The sequence below is a fragment of the Hypomesus nipponensis genome, chromosome 18, assembly GCF_054491055.1.
Source record: "Hypomesus nipponensis isolate SF chromosome 18, ASM5449105v1, whole genome shotgun sequence".
NCBI classification, from domain to species: domain Eukaryota; kingdom Metazoa; phylum Chordata; class Actinopteri; order Osmeriformes; family Osmeridae; genus Hypomesus; species Hypomesus nipponensis.
The window spans coordinates 658,149-673,976 of record NC_140378.1 but is presented as its reverse complement, the minus strand read 5'-3'; the positions used below and the strand labels follow the sequence as shown (position 1 = coordinate 673,976).

Here is a 15,828-nt window from a genome sequence, read left to right as displayed (position 1 = left end):
GGCACACACACACACATAGGCATTCGCGCAGGCACATAAGTGGGCCGCGGATTACTTTCTAGTAAGAATGGTGGTCCCTGGAACAAAACCAGTTGAAAACCCCTGCTATAGGTAATCATACGTGGGTTTGTGACGTTTTCTCCACAAAAACTTTAGTTACGTCTATACCGTGAAATGGAATGTTCGCGCAGATTAGATTGGGAAAATAATAAATAACTAGAGGGGGTACAATTTCTGGGGAAATTGTAGGTTGTGCGTGCTTGTGTTGGTTGCAGATTGGTCCATTTATTAACTGCAATTTTTACAACTGATATTTCTGTATATTTTATATAAAAGTACTTATTATTTATGAAGATGGCATATATTTAAAAGCACATTTGTTGCTGCTCATTTACAATTTAAAATACATAAAAATAAGTATAGAATGAAACAGTTGTCTTGTATTGAATGTGTCAGACATAATTCACCTTTTTTCTTTGCGTGGGTTCTTAATGCAGTGATAAACGTAATACGTTATACTCGTAATTTACTGTCCTTCGTCACATGATGTAGTGTGAATTTTGGACTGTTCCAGGATTGCGGCCCTTTAAAATGTTCTGAATGCGTGATGACATGGGACCCCACGGGGTTGGTTGCTGGGCAATGTTTTTTGCTTGTCTTGGTGTTGTTAGTGTTTAAATAAACGAGACACGCATTTCTGTGCTCAACGTGAGAAATTTCTTTCGACTTACTGCAATTTCCACACTCACTGAGTGACCCCGACGTTAGTCTGCTGGACGGATCCAGAGACACGATCATGACCGTGAACGCTGTTACCCTCAAACTCCCCAAATTCTGGGAATCATCGGCGTCTGCATAGTTCGCCCAGACTGAAACGCAGTTTGCGCTGCGTGATATCACCGCGGATACAACACAGGACTACTACGTTGTGTCGGCTCACGGAAATTCAACGGCATCCAGGGTGGTCAGCCTTCTTTAAAATCCTCCGACAACAGAGAAGTACACTGCACTCAAAGCCCATCTATTGAAAACATTTGAACTGTTGGATGCTGAAAGGGCCAGCAGGCTTTTCTCCCTTCAAGGACTGGGTGACAGCAAACCGTCCAAGCTCATGGACCGTATGCTGGATCTCTTGGGTGAGCACAGACCCGATTTTCTGTTTGCACAGCTTTCCCTGCATCAGCTGCCTTCCCAAGTTAGAGCTGCATTAGCCAACACCACAATCACTGACTGTTGGAGAAAATTTTCCTGGCGAGTCAGGGAAATTGTGTGACTTGTGTGTGCTTGTTTACGCGCACGTCGCTCCTGTGACACTGGACGACTCCACACTCATCGCTGCAACCACTTCTCGTTGGCAGCAGTCTTCTGGCCCCCAACAGGCTTGTGTTTTTACCATGCAAAGTTTGGATCTAAGGCTAACAAATGCCATCCGCCATGCAGTTTTGGCGGGTCAGGAAACGCCAGGGGTCTCATTTATAAAACTGTGCGTAGGATTCTTACTAAAAGTGTATGTACGCCCAAAAGCCTAAAATGGCGTACGCACACAAAAATTCACACTTTTATGTGACATCAAGTTTTTGATGCCATCCATGGTCTCTCCCACCCAGGTTCAAATGCGTCACAGAGATTTGCAGCAAAGTTTGTTTGGCACCGCCTCAAGATACAAAAAAATTCAGCTTCATGTAATATTGTTATGTTTTAGTCTAAATAAGATGATCGGTAGGCCTATCATTTAGAAACTCTTTCGTTTTGTAATGTATGCACTGACTAAAAGTAAATTGTTAAAACTCAAACTAGATTTTACTGGGGCACAGTAGATTTATACTGGGGCACATGCCCCAGTAAAAAGGGTCTAACAACGCCCCTGCTCAAGAAGGACGTTAGGGTCTGGGCTAACACCTGTGTGTCACGTCTGTGCATGTCCGCCACTCCTCCAGAGGGCGACGCATATCTTAGGACACCCCTTTCACCTGTCACTGACTTCCTATTTAAGGACAGGAAGGCCCTCCACATTCACTTTGTCATGGATTCTCGTGAGCACATGTGAACTGAAGTAAGTGACAATTATGCTGCCGTGGATTATTGTTTTTTGTTCTGATTTTAGGATATACCTTTTCCGTTGTGGATTATACCATGGACTATACTGACTGCTCCGCTCTGTAAAGCTCACAGTAGCCAGATACAAACTTTCCATGTTTTTGTTTCCTGTGTGGATTACCTTTTGTTGATTATATTGCCTGCTCTGTTCCGAGGAAAGCTCAGCATCAATAAACTTGTTGAAACTTTCACCTCCATTCTGCGCTTGTGCTTCACACCGAGCCTGATACTGTGTTGAGGGCTAAAGTACCACTAGAGTTGTTCCTGGTTCCAGTGAGACGTTTTGAACATGTAAAAGTGGACCTGGGGTGAGTTTCCCAAACGCCTAGCTTAAGTTGATCGTAGAGTCCATCGTACGATGGATCTTAGTTTTATTGGCTGTTTCCCGAAGCCATCGTAGCTAGAGGTACTTGAAAATGCTTGTAGATTAACAAGAGCTCCAGAGCAGTTGTAGATCGCTAAATATATAAATATAAATGTGAGAATCATGAGATTGCAAACATGGTCTTGGAAAGCTGTTGGCTTATTATTGCAAGATTGTAGATATAGTCAACAATAGAAAATAAGACAGTAAATATGTTGGATTGAGATGCATGTATTTGTACATTGAATTATTTAGGCTGCTAGCTGGGACATGCCATGTGTGATACCATATTTATATGCATGGTTTTTAACCTTGTAGTTCAATCAAGTAGTATGTGTGTGTGTGTGTGTGTATATATATATATATATACACACACACACACACACACACACACACACACACACACATACTACTTGATTGAACTACAAGCTTCTTGGTACTCCACTTTCCACAAGCACATATGTGCTTGTGGAAAGTGGAGTACCAAGAAGAGTTAAAAACCAAGGCACAAGTAATTTTAGAAATAGTGGTTTTATTGGAGTTTGTTCTCCTTGCTCCTGCTCCTCACATGGATCTCCAAGTTGAAAAAACAAACACATGTAAGGATGGGACAGGCAACTTTACTTAATTAAAATAAACATTGTATGCTTAGGCTATAAAGTAACCTACATTTGACACTACCTTGTTGGTTGGGCAGAAGAATAGGCACAGAAATGGAGGGCCTTGTGAACTTAATATCTTCCAACAAGAGCTTCCTCTCCTCAATTTGGAGACAAGCCCACTTAATTTCCAAGACCTCCTCTTGGTATTTAGCATTCTGTGCCGCTGATTGCAGGGACCTGACACCGGTGTAAAACTCAGACAGAGCACAGTTTGCACGTTAACCTTATTGTCGTTGTCTTCATGTAGCATTATACAATCTACATTGAAAAGTACTCAAATAAGTAGCCTATAATAAATATAAAACGTTTTCTGTAGCGAGAGAAAATATTTGTGTACCGTAATTCGTCAATTATTTTGGTTAACGTTTTAATTTTAAAGTCTTAAATTTAAATCAGAAGAATCACATTTCAGTACAATAGACAGCGTCTTGTTAAGTGGAACTTAAAAGACACGTACGATGGTTCTCCTTACGAGCATGTTCGGGAAATGCACATAAGAAATAACGATGGATCGTCATTTTGATCGTAGAGAACCCTCGTAACAGCTACAATCCATTGTTACTGGGAAATGCAGCCATGGTCGGTCCCCTGCCCCCCTCTCACGTTTCACATACCTGTTAACCCTTGTGCTGCATTCGGGTCACAATGACAACTTTACCGAATACAAAAACAAATAAAAAGCATTTTCTTTTAAACTTTGCATTGTGGGGGGTGTGAGACAGTCCGACAGTAAAAAAAAATGCTTCACTTAATTTTTGTATGAGGTGAAGTTGTCGCAACACGTGGGGGGGTCAAAATGACTGAAGGGTCACAATGAACCCAAGATAACACAAGGGTTAACCATGGTTGAAAGCACCACCTGCTGGCTTGAGGCTGTGCCACTGACGTGAGTGACGTTTGTCGAGATGACACAGGCATTTCTCGACACCTGGGTTGCCTGTTTCGGCACTCCTTCAGACATATCCTCTGACCGGGGCACACAGTTCACGTCTGAGCTGTGGAACACTGTCGCACAGAGCCTTGGCGTGAAACTCCCGCATATCACCCACAGGCTAATGGACTCTGTGAAGTTTTTATAGGTTGATGAAGGCTGCCCTCTGTGCCAGCCTTCCAGACAGCAACTGGGTCGACAAGCTCCCATGGGTGTTGCTGGCCATCAGGACTGCGCCAAAGGACGATCTTCAGTCCTCTTCCGCGGAGCTCGTTTATGGACAAACGCTGCGGGTTCCAGGGGATTTTGTCCAGAGCAACACGGTTCCTTGGTCTGCTACTCTCCAGCGGTCTACTCAGCAAGGCTTTTCGTACCTGTCCCCACTTCTTGTCACGGCCTCCCTCAGTCGCACATCCCCACTGGGCTTCAGATGGCTGACTATGTTTTCATTCACCATGATGCCCCCAGGGGACCGCTACGTCCGCCCTACGAGGGCCCACCCCCTGCCTCCCACGCTCCAGGCCCCACACCCGTGTCATGACTAGTCACCGGCCGCAGTTGGGCCTTCCTGACCTCCAGTGCAGCACAGCTGTTGTGACCGGATAATACGCCCACCTCCCTGTTGACTGTTTGATTCTTTTTCTGATGTGGTGAATTCTGGGGGACGTGTATAGTGAAGGTGACAGACATATTTCACCTTTGTTCTTAGCGTGGTTCTTCATGCAGTGATTAACATATGTTATACTCACTGTCACAATTCATTTAGTCACTTCATGTAGCTATGACTGTTCAGGGATCACAGCCCCTTTAAAATGTTCTGAATGCGTGATGATGTGGGACCCCACGGGGTTGGGTGCTGGGAATTTTTTTGTTGCTCGTCTTGGTGTTGTTGCTCAACGTGAGAAATTGTTTCTTTCGACTGCAATTTCCAGTCTTCTCATTTCCCCTGCAAGAGGGAATAGTGATTAGCTATAGCAGCCTCAGTTGAAAAGTTGGATCAAATGAAGATATTGGGCGTTCCGGTGTAAAAAAGATTTTTTTTTCACATAAAGTTTGGCTGTGGCATTGAAGACAGCAACGCACCACACAAGCTTCATTGGGGTGTGCTTGCCTTCGGTGAGCACAAACCATTGTTATCTCATATATATATTTATTATTATTTATTTTCCCACCCCTAAAACTCAGTAAATACATGGACTACATACACAACCTAGGTGTCAAAAGTTTTGTCTTGGTAGCGATTGAGTTGCTTGGATTTGTATTTACGTTCCGTTGCACGGTTTAAGTAGAAATTGAGTTTTTGTGGCGAAAAGTGAAGCTAGCGGTGGCTAACTTGCTAGCCACAGTCACTGGCGCTACTAACGTCACTTATGTCACGAAAACTCGCGTGACTATCTCAAGCAGAACATCAGTTTAGCAGCTCGTTAACTTCTTGGAGATGGCTAGGCTAACTGCTTTACTGCAAGGCAGCTGCAGAAACGCAACAAGCAAAGAGGCCTGGGTGATAACTATTTGCTCACTTTACTTTGTGATATGACACACAATTGTGATGTGTAATGTACAAGATAAGCTGATATTATTATATTAAGGAAATACATCTACTTTCGGAAACAGTAGTCTACTATTTCACTGAAGCGTTAGCATCATGACATTAGTCTCTGTTGCCTGGGCAACACATACTACAGTGGTCTATGATGCGTCGTTAAAATAAACATTCCTCGCAAATACATTTTTGTTATAGGATTTATTATGACATTACATTACAAGTAAACAATTTGAGGGTGAAATTATCATTGCCTGTGGTTTCAAACCAGTGTCGCTCACTGCAACGCTATAGCCTAGTCTAGTAGCTAACAAAAACATCTCTACAGGCACAGCTGTTTACAGGAAGTCAAACGGCGGCACATGTTCGGCACTACCCTTACTTAAATCAAAAGTCTCTCAATAGGTGAAACTATCCGACTAGTGACTACTAGCCTAAACTCCATTGCCACAGCCTAAGCTTTGTCAATCTGTTCATGAAAATAATTAATTTCAGCCTAAACCGTACAAAGGAACATTCAATCAAATTCAACCAACGCAATCTCTACTATACCAAGACGAACACAGTCTAGTAGGTACTGTACTGTAGTAGTACAAACGCAAGCAAGCACACCCTACAATTTCCCCAGAAATTGTACCCTTTCTAGATTTAAATACATTAAATAATGTGACATTACTTACTGTACATGCAAATCTTGAATTGCTAAATGTTGCTTAAATGTATGATGCTGCTAGTACACCACGGCACGATACGATACTTGCTGTGCAACAGTCTTACTAGCACGTCGTATCTAGACAGCAATGCACCACACAAGCTTGAGTTTAAAGGGGTCATTGTTTGCAAAACCAAGTTGACCTTGTCATAGTCGAATAACGACAGTTTGGTGGGTAAAATGGACATACAGTGACCTCAAAGTCCATTGACACCTCTTTCATATCTAAATCCCACAATTTGAAACTGCAGCTGTAAATGATTGGTTTCGAAAAAGCTACATGATGACGTCACAAATGTAGCACCACTTTTTTTGGCTCTCATCTGTACCTTTGGCACACACCCCTAAATTTGCTGCGCGCGGCTCTGTGTACTTCCACAGACTTACGAAGAATAAAGTTTTTCAAGGAAAATGGACTACAGTGGTAAATGCAGTGTTCCAGGCTGTACAGGGTATGCTGACACTTTTCTTTCTAAGGAAGGGCCTAGGAAGAGTTTTCCTAAAGAACCAAACACTCGACGGGTTGTGATGTTTGTCTATAGTATGAGAAGATCCCTGTGCAGTTCGACCCTCAATGACACATTTGCTCGAACCATTTCACCTGGGACAATGTAAAGCAGGATTTGCTATGAAGCTGTTGCTGAAAAGAGGTGCTGTTCCGACCTTAAATTCATCACATCCGCGGGCTGTAGTATGATGTTGTCGCTAACAGTTATTAGCAATGCTAATGTATCTTGCCTGTATCTAGCATCAGTAGAATGTGTGATGATTTTGTTTATTGGCAATGGGGATAACGTTATTTCATCTTTAATTCAAGTAAATAATCCGTGTTGTCATTTAAATCTACAATTCAAGATGCATTTGTCATTTTTCAGCAAGACAGCTAGAGTTAACTGAAGCTCAGTTGAATCACGATACTTATGTTTGCTAAGCTGTAGTGCTAACGTTACCCCAGGGCTCTCAAGTGTCACGCATTGAGAGTGACAGTCACTCATTTCGGTCTTTAGTCACGCCCTCCCGCAACACATTGTATTTCTCACGCAGAAAAAAAATATTTACAATATATTTAATATGCAGCACCCAACCAAAATTCCTCTGGCCGCCCCACTCTCACTATGGAACCGGCAGTCAAGCCTGCCACTTATCAGCCAATCCCAAAAAAGAAAGGGTCTATACAATATCCAATCGGAAAATAGCACTATTGTATCTGGGTAAGATTTAATGCAACAACCAATGGAAAAAAAGCATATCCTGTAATTTTTCGTGATTCCTCTACGTCTTCCGAAAGTTTTGTTCACCTACAAAGCAAACCGCTGGAGCTCGAGCATTACTTTGAGCACAGTCATGATCTCCTGTTTTAATGTTACAACATTCACAACTTGTTTGAAACAAACAATGACAACTTGACTGTTTCCCAGATAATTAGCATCAGTTTTTCACTGGTCTCTTAACCAACAGTTTTACAGTTCACTGACAACACCTGCTCAGAACAAGTAGTTCGTAGATGTAGCCGGTGTGTATCGGTGAAACTCACTTTTCAGGTAAATAACAGGCAACCCGCAACAATGGATATTTAGCTCTTCGCTGGCGTAGTTGGTAGTGGTGGTGCTTGGAATGTCAGAGGTGGCAGGATCAATCCCAGTGCGGGATGCAAATAGGTCCAATGCTTCTGACTTTTAAAATAATGTAATATTTTACTATTATATCCTGGCCATGGATGCATTAATCATTGCTGCCTTTCAAGGATGTCAGGTAAAAAGCAATTAATTAATTTTGACCCCCTGACGGAGGGGGAGAGAATGTCACTCTTGCCTGTCTTCAAAACTTGAGAGCCCTGTTACCCACCTACTAAGTCGATCCTGTTTGCTTCGACAACAGAAGTGGAAACAACTAACGTTATCATTTCAAATTGTATCTAGTCAATCTGTTGAAAACAGTGTTGAGTAGACAATAGTTTCATTTGTACGTTTTTATTTCAAGTCTCCACCTTCGATGAGTGAGTGCTGTTGGCTGTGTTGCGTCTTTGCTCCGCAGCTTGACTTGTTGTAAACCAACCAATCAGCGTGCAGCTCATCTAAATATTCATGGGCATACCATAAAAGGGAGAAAACCTCTTTTCCCCAGGGCTATTTCACAGGATGCATCAGGGATCATAAAACAGGACCCCGGCCATTTTCAGCCCAACCAATGTTACATATCCTCAATGACCCCTTTAAATAAATTATTTAATGTGACATTAATTACTGTACATGCAAGTCTTGAATTGTTTACATGAATGATGCTGCTAGTACTCCCCGGCACAATAAGATACTTGCTATGCAACAGTCTTACTAGCACATCTAGGCATTCGTATCTATGCGTCGTTACTAACGTGTGCTGACGTTCCCTTTGTACACACAAGGCACTTTTTCCACAAAAATGTAACCTCCTAAACCGTGCAACGGAACGTAAAACCCAATACAAGTGTAGCGTCCTCTCAGGCCAGTTGACTACGCCATCCCTTGAAGTGGACTAAATCATATTGGAGCAAGGGGAACTCAATAATGCTATTGCACAGTTTCTTTTTGAGACAGTATAAAAATAATCTTTATAAATAAATATATCTTAAAACAGTGGAGTTGGTTGGTCACCAGATAAAGAAAATAATAATAACATACATGGACACAGTATGGGGGCTGGGGAACCTCGGCAATGGGCCACTAGAAGAACGGATGTCAGGCCAGGTCTCTATAACACACCTGGTCTTGTGCACACTAAATATGTGTTTAAATGGACTACAATATTCAAGACACTCAAGTGATACGTGACCAAGCAATTAAGAGTTCCAACTGCAATCTCTGTATGCTACTAGAGTGAGAACTACAGAGACCGGCTATGGGTAAGTTACTATAGCCTTATTAGCACCGAGGCTACTAGCTGTGAAGGGGGAAGGGAAACACATGGACTGGAAATGAAGTTAAAGACAAAATAAGTCCACTCTAGCCTGCGGCTCACATTTACACCTATACATACATTACACAGGCCGATAGGCTAGAGGAACTAAAACCGACACAATAAAGTAGAGCATCTATGAACGGCACCAATGCATCAAACACACATAAAAAAAATAAAAAGAGAACAGCAACTAGCACTCCTGTGTAGCTGCGAGGGGGAGACACTGCAATAATACAAACACTAGTAAAGGATACATAAAGACTACATCATGATTTGCCCATATTATACTACAACCCATGGGTGTCAGCAGCATTTTGTGATGGGGGGGACACCTTTTGCAGCGTTTTTAAAGATGTATATGCAATTTCCCGCATTCTGGTGCATTTAGCACAACTATTTACCATAGTTGTTAAACATATACTGAGGGGCTGGACATTAAAACATTTTGAAAATTAAACTTCCCAAAAAGCAATGGGACATGTTCAACTACCTGTCACCTTTCAGCACTCACCTCAGCAACAGAGGCTTCTCCACTGCCCCTGCATGCTGCCCCTACCTCTGACTCACTCTCAATCTCAACCACCCCTAGGCTATATCAGGAGACATGGAGATGCATTGAGCATTCTTTCATATTGATAATTGAAATAAGCTTATTGTAGATTGTTCATATGAAGATTTCTGAGATGTAAATCATGTTATCAGCATATCAAATTCACAGTTGGTATAGGTTTAGAAGCCTAATAATTATGTAGGCTACATAAAAAAATAGCATCTCCCTAAAGCACGACTGGACAAAAATTGTCAAATGTGTGTTCAAACCTGTAGTCTTTTCCACAGATCACATCCTTAGGATGTAAGGTTTCAGAAAAATAATGGTTTAGGTGGTTGAATCAGTTTCCCTAAATGGCACAGCCCAAAAAAGTATCAGCCATATACTCCATTTACCAATACCAAATTTATTATGCATGGGCAGCATACTAATATGGAGAGAAGGACGTCTCTCCTGTCTCATTAGATAACATCCTGAGGGTATAAGCTTTCAGAGGATATATGGTTTTAATGGTTGAATCAGTTTTGCCTTCATGTTACAGACTAACATGTAGCAATGAAATTCTGCGAATTGCCAAAATTACAAGTTGAGCAACCTTGTTTAATTTGGAAGACAATTCAGAAATAAAGGATTTTTCTTTCTTCTTTTTTTTCAGTCGATAGAAAAGCTAGCATGTTAGCTAAGGTTTACTCCAGATAAGCTCACGGTCGTTATGGCAATGAAACACCAGCAATTTCTTTTGTAGCTATTTGGAAGAAACATCCTTGTCATCTCTTTCTGCCTGAAACAGACGCCGAGGTCTGAACACAGCCAAAAGCACAACATATTTCAGACCCAGATTAAGAAATCAATAAATGCTGTTCACTTGTAATGGGTAAATAAAGTATGGTATTGCCTTGTGCTAGATGTAGGTAAAAAGCTAGCTTATCTAGCTAGCTAACATAATGTTTGCAAAAGGATCTTTGTGACTTAACTAATGCTATTATAGTCAGAGAATGTCTCATAAGGGTGCTTTGGCCACTGAAGGGAAAACTTGTGAAACTGACTTACTTTCCTCTTCCTCGAAAAAACCCTCCTTATGTCCATCTCGTCTGTGTAGCAGTCATGTCTGAGGTGCTAGCTGCAAGCGCGATGCGTCGATCAAGGAGTATGGGAGTTGAATCTATGTGCGAGATGCTGTTTGTCTAGAAAACGGAATTCTGGAATTCTATTGCTATGGGTATTCTCCCTACTGATAAAGTGGAATAGATTTGATTGTGAAGCAATGGGAAGATCGCTGGACTAGTAGACCAGTCATGCACTAATATTTTGATCGCAAATGTGGGGGGGGGCAAAAACTTTGGAGTTGGGCTGTTAGCGTAACTAATAATATATGGGCATCACTGGCACTGCACTCCAGTGGATCTGATCCTACCAGGTCTCCTGGGGAGGCAAACTGTCAGACCCTCGCCAGTTCTCCACTGGTGTCCCAAAGGGCTCCAACCTTGGACCCCTCCTCTTCTCTCTGTACACCACCTCACTTGGACCAATCACCACCTCCCATGGCTTCTCTTACCACTGCTCCCCTGACGACACCCAGCTGTACCTGTCGTTCCCCCCGACTGATCCGGAGATCTCAGCTAGGATTGAGGCCTGCCTCGCAGACATCTCCGCCTGGATGACCGAGCACCACCTCCAGCTGATCCTTGCCAAAAAAGAACTTCTCATCAACCCTCCATCTCCCACGACCTCTCAATCCCCCTGGGATCTGCAACGGTGACCCCTTCATCCTCTGCCAGGAACCTTGGGGTTACCATGGATGATGAGCTCTCCCTCACAGCCCACATTTCTGCGGTCTCACGGTTGTGTAGATTTACCCTCTACAACATCCGGAAGATCAGGAGATACTTGTCTAAGCACTCCACCCAGCTGCTTGTCCAAGCACTTGTCCTCTCCAAGTTGGACTACTGCAACTCGCTGCTCGCCGGTCTCCCAGCATGCGCAACCCACCCTCTTCAGAGGATTCAGAACGCAGCAGCACGCCTGGTCTACAACCTACCCAGACGCTCCCACGTTACTCCGCTCCTCATTTCCCTCCACTGGCTACCCATCATAGCCCGCATCAGATTCAAGACCCTGGTACTGACCTTCCGAGCAGTGAACGGGACTGCACCCGACTCCATCAAGTCTCTCTTGCAGCCTTAAACCCCCACCCGCCGCCTGGCGGTCCCACCGCTCAAGACCGCCTGGTCCCAACTCAAGCTCTTCTCCTGCCTGGCCCCCCAGTGGTGGAATCAACTCCCCACCTCCATCAGACACACAGACTGTCTCTCCACCTTCAAGAGAAGGCTCAAGACGCACTTGTTCCGGGAGTACAACGGTACTTAGGAATGGTTTGCTGAACCCAATGCTAGTTTCCTCAAGGATCACATGACTCTTGCTTAGAGACTTGTTGCTCTTGTTGGTTAGTGGTAACTGTCGTATTCGCTGCAAAATATTTTATTTTAGTTAATCTTATTTTTAAGATTAAAAAGCCTGCTCGGCTTCTTCTCGAGCGCCTGCTCGGCTTCTTCTCGAGCGCCTGCTCGGCTTCTTCTCGAGCGCCTGCTCGGCTTCTTCTCGAGCGCCTGCTCGGCTTCTTCTCGAGCGCCTGCTCGGCTTCTTCTCGAGCGCCTGCTCGGCTTCTTCTCGAGCGCCTGCTCGGCTTCTTCTCGAGCGCCTGCTCGGCTTCTTCTCGAGCGCCTGCTCGGCTTCTTCTCGAGCGCCTGCTCGGCTTCTTCTCGAGCGCCTGCTCGGCTTCTTCTCGAGCGCCTGCTCGGCTTCTTCTCGAGCGCCTGCTCGGCTTCTTCTCGAGCGCCTGCTCGGCTTCTTCTCGAGCGCCTGCTCGGCTTCTTCTATAAATTACCCATAAATATTTAGTGAGTCAAGTTAAGGGATTTAGGGAGTCAGGTGGCTGAACGGTGAGGAAATCGGGCTAGTAATCTGAAGGTTGTGAGATCGATTCCTGGCTGTGCCAAAATGATGTTGTGTCCTTGGGCAAGGCACTTCACCCTACTTGCCTCAGGGGGAATGTCCCTGTACATATTGTGTCGCTCTGGATAAGAGCGTCTGCTAAATGACTAATTGTAAATGTAATGTAAATATCAGAGAAGCAAATACGCTAGACATTTTTAAAGACAGCTTAAAACCTACTTTTTTACCAAAGCATTTAACTTATTTTTATCTCAGAAGGGCCTTACAACTGGTAGTAGTTATATTATATTTTTAACAGATTTGCTTTGTATCCCGCAAAGATTGCGGCTTGTGTTTGACTTGCACTATAAAATGTGTTACATTTTATCCATTTTTGTTGAGTTATTGTATTTTGTTATTCTGTAGTTTCTATTATTATTATAATTTTACTTTATTTATTTTTTTATTGAGAAACGACAGACTGCAAGAGTGCATGTGTTTTGTCATATGTTTGGAAACCGCAAGTGCAGCTCGGATCTAAGACGGATTCGAGAGACTGCAGATAAAGTGCGGCTTGTCTGGGTTGTTATAACAAGACAACATGCAGATAGGCTACATTATTAGGGGACCACTACGGCCTGCATAAAGAATCCAAAACAGAATGTCATGGGACTTTATATCCGTCTCTAATAAGTAAGAGACATAACTAGTAGTATATGGAATTGCAGCAGGATTAGCATTGTGTATTCATTCCTTTACAGGACGCATCCTAGTAAACTATTACTGCTTTTAACCGACAACGTTTGCCGTCTCCATTGTTAGGCTACTTAAAATGTCACTAGGACGATGTACTCCAGTGCTTCCGCTATATTCATAATACCGCTGCACGGAATTGAAAGAACGTCATCAAACGTGAGCGAGTAGATTGGATCTGCTCCACGATTCTAACAATCAATTTAAACGGTGCGAATATAGCAAGCCCTTCTGTTCGGCTCGGTCAAGCAGTGACAAACAGGGCGGCTTAGTAACAGTAACACTACTAATGGCTAGCAGCTACCTAGCGAACTCTGGCTGCTTCTTCGAATGCGGGCTTGTGCAGCAAAGCATTAATGTCCCTATTATTGTAAACTGAGAAGCGTGCACATTGCATTGTCCTTGCACGATAGGTCCGACCCTACACCCCGCACTCGATCAGACACCTGTCCAACAGGTCCGTGCACCGAGAAAACCTGAACGTGATTCACGATAGTACCTGCAAATGTCGCTCCTCGGATATGCCAGATATGCCGCGAGTGCTTGTGGTCGGCTCCTGAACGCGAGCCCCCTTTTGGACAAAACAACAGCAGCACGGGAAACGGAGCCGCCCTTCGACGGAGCCTTCCCCGGGCAGCATATAGGGGAGCGGATGGAACAGCCTCTCCGCACTCGAGGAACAAACCGCTCCTATAGTGGCCGAACTCCATGTTGTACAACGGACAGTCCTTGTTGGCCGACAAAGCCAATCGGGAACTGCGCCTGACTCTGCGCCCCGAATTCCACCGACCCCATCGGTGCAGGGCTCCTCGGATGGAGAATCATCGGGAAGCAGCTCGAAACCTTCGTTCAGATCCCCAAAACACGCACATGGCGTCCGGGACCGAAGAGACGGACAAGGAAACGCGAACGACAGACAGGCCAACACAACACAAGGAACGGGGCGCGACCAGTAATGGCAGCAGCGCACAACACAAGGGGGCGAGTACGCGTGTGCGTGCATGTGTGCGACTTTATAGCGCCGCCTATCAAGCTAAGCCTATGGGCTGAGAACACGGCGATGGTATGGCGCGCGCTGCCCGAGTTCCATGCCTGAACTAGCTCCGCTTATTAAGCTTTCTTTGCCTGGCGAGAACAACGATGGAGCTGTTCATGTTAACAGTTTATTTCATCCGATACAATGCATTGGAAATCATACTCATATCACGAAGAAAAAAAGCAACATATGTGATGAGTTCCATCTAGAATAGCCTTATATTTAGCCCTATAGCCTATTTCTAAAAAAACAAGTGAAAGGAATACTATACAGTGACAGAATACATTTCCGTTAAGTTTGCATCATGTGTCTGATTCTTATCGGACTTGTACCCCATTCTGCCCATAGATTCTGCAACTGCAATGCCTTAGCTCACACGCTCGTAACCATATAAATCTATGCTCGCGACTGGTTGTCGCAAAGTATGACGTGTACGGTTAGTTGCAAGCATGCACGAGGTCTCGGAGCTAGGGAAAAAAAGAGCCACTGTTTAAAGCTAGACCGGAAGACACGGAAGTGGAAAGATGGCCGCGTCCAGTCCCGCGCTCTCGCTTGCCTCACTGCGCCACTGAGCACTTTTCATAGAAATGAATGGGGACGCCATCTTGGAAGACCAAAGTAGCTTACTCTAGCTATATTAACTCTATGATTCACATGCTTTCAAGTCTGACCTCAACTTCCTGTGTCCTTAAGAACTACCTAACTTAAATTTAGTACTGACACCTTGTGGTTATGATATGAAACTGCATATCATTACAGTGGGGGCTTCATATCCAACAAATTACACCCCTGAACTTTTATAACAGATTTAATGGCCTACTACAATTGTAAATATCCTATGGCTTCTTTTCCAATTGGGCCTCGATACAATCAGAGATGGGCAGTATTTCAATTACTTGTATTTGAAATACACATTTCAAGACATTTGAGTATTTTGTAATTTGTTTTTTATAGGGCCGATTAAAAATCGAATGTAATTTGTAACAAAATACTTTAGAGTGGAGTAATTTTGTATTTAAAATACTCAAAATACTTTCTCGATGAATCAAAAAACAGTTCACGAGTTCAGTCTTCAGATCAAAGCTGAGTTAGAGACCCTTCGTTTTCTGGAGGATACCAGAAAAGACCTGCTCTCTCTTCAGCAGGACCCATACCCACTTATCAAGCTCCTTTTTGTTCGATTTAACACAACCCTCCCCTCTTCAGCTCCGGTTGAGAGACTGTTCTCGTTTGCAGGAATAATATTCAATCCACACAGGAGGCGGTTAACCCCAGAAATATTGGAAAAGTTAGTTGTTCGTAAAGGCAACTAAAC

General features: G+C 43.7%; 1 protein-coding gene across 2 annotated transcripts in view; it reads left to right on the top strand.

Annotated features, from left to right (window-relative positions):
- Positions 1-2,024: 2,024 nt before the first annotated feature.
- The window catches only part of LOC146250791 (glutamate receptor ionotropic, kainate 1-like), a 38,101-nt gene continuing 24,297 nt past the window's right edge, over positions 2,025-15,828 (top strand). The window contains exon 1 of one of the 2 annotated variants that reach the window (XM_084681432.1): positions 2,025-2,053. The gene's annotated coding sequence lies outside the window, so the exon portion shown is untranslated. Of the gene's footprint in view, positions 2,054-2,095; positions 2,406-15,828 lie in introns of those variants that run through there. The other variant, XM_084681431.1, reaches the window with a different exon arrangement.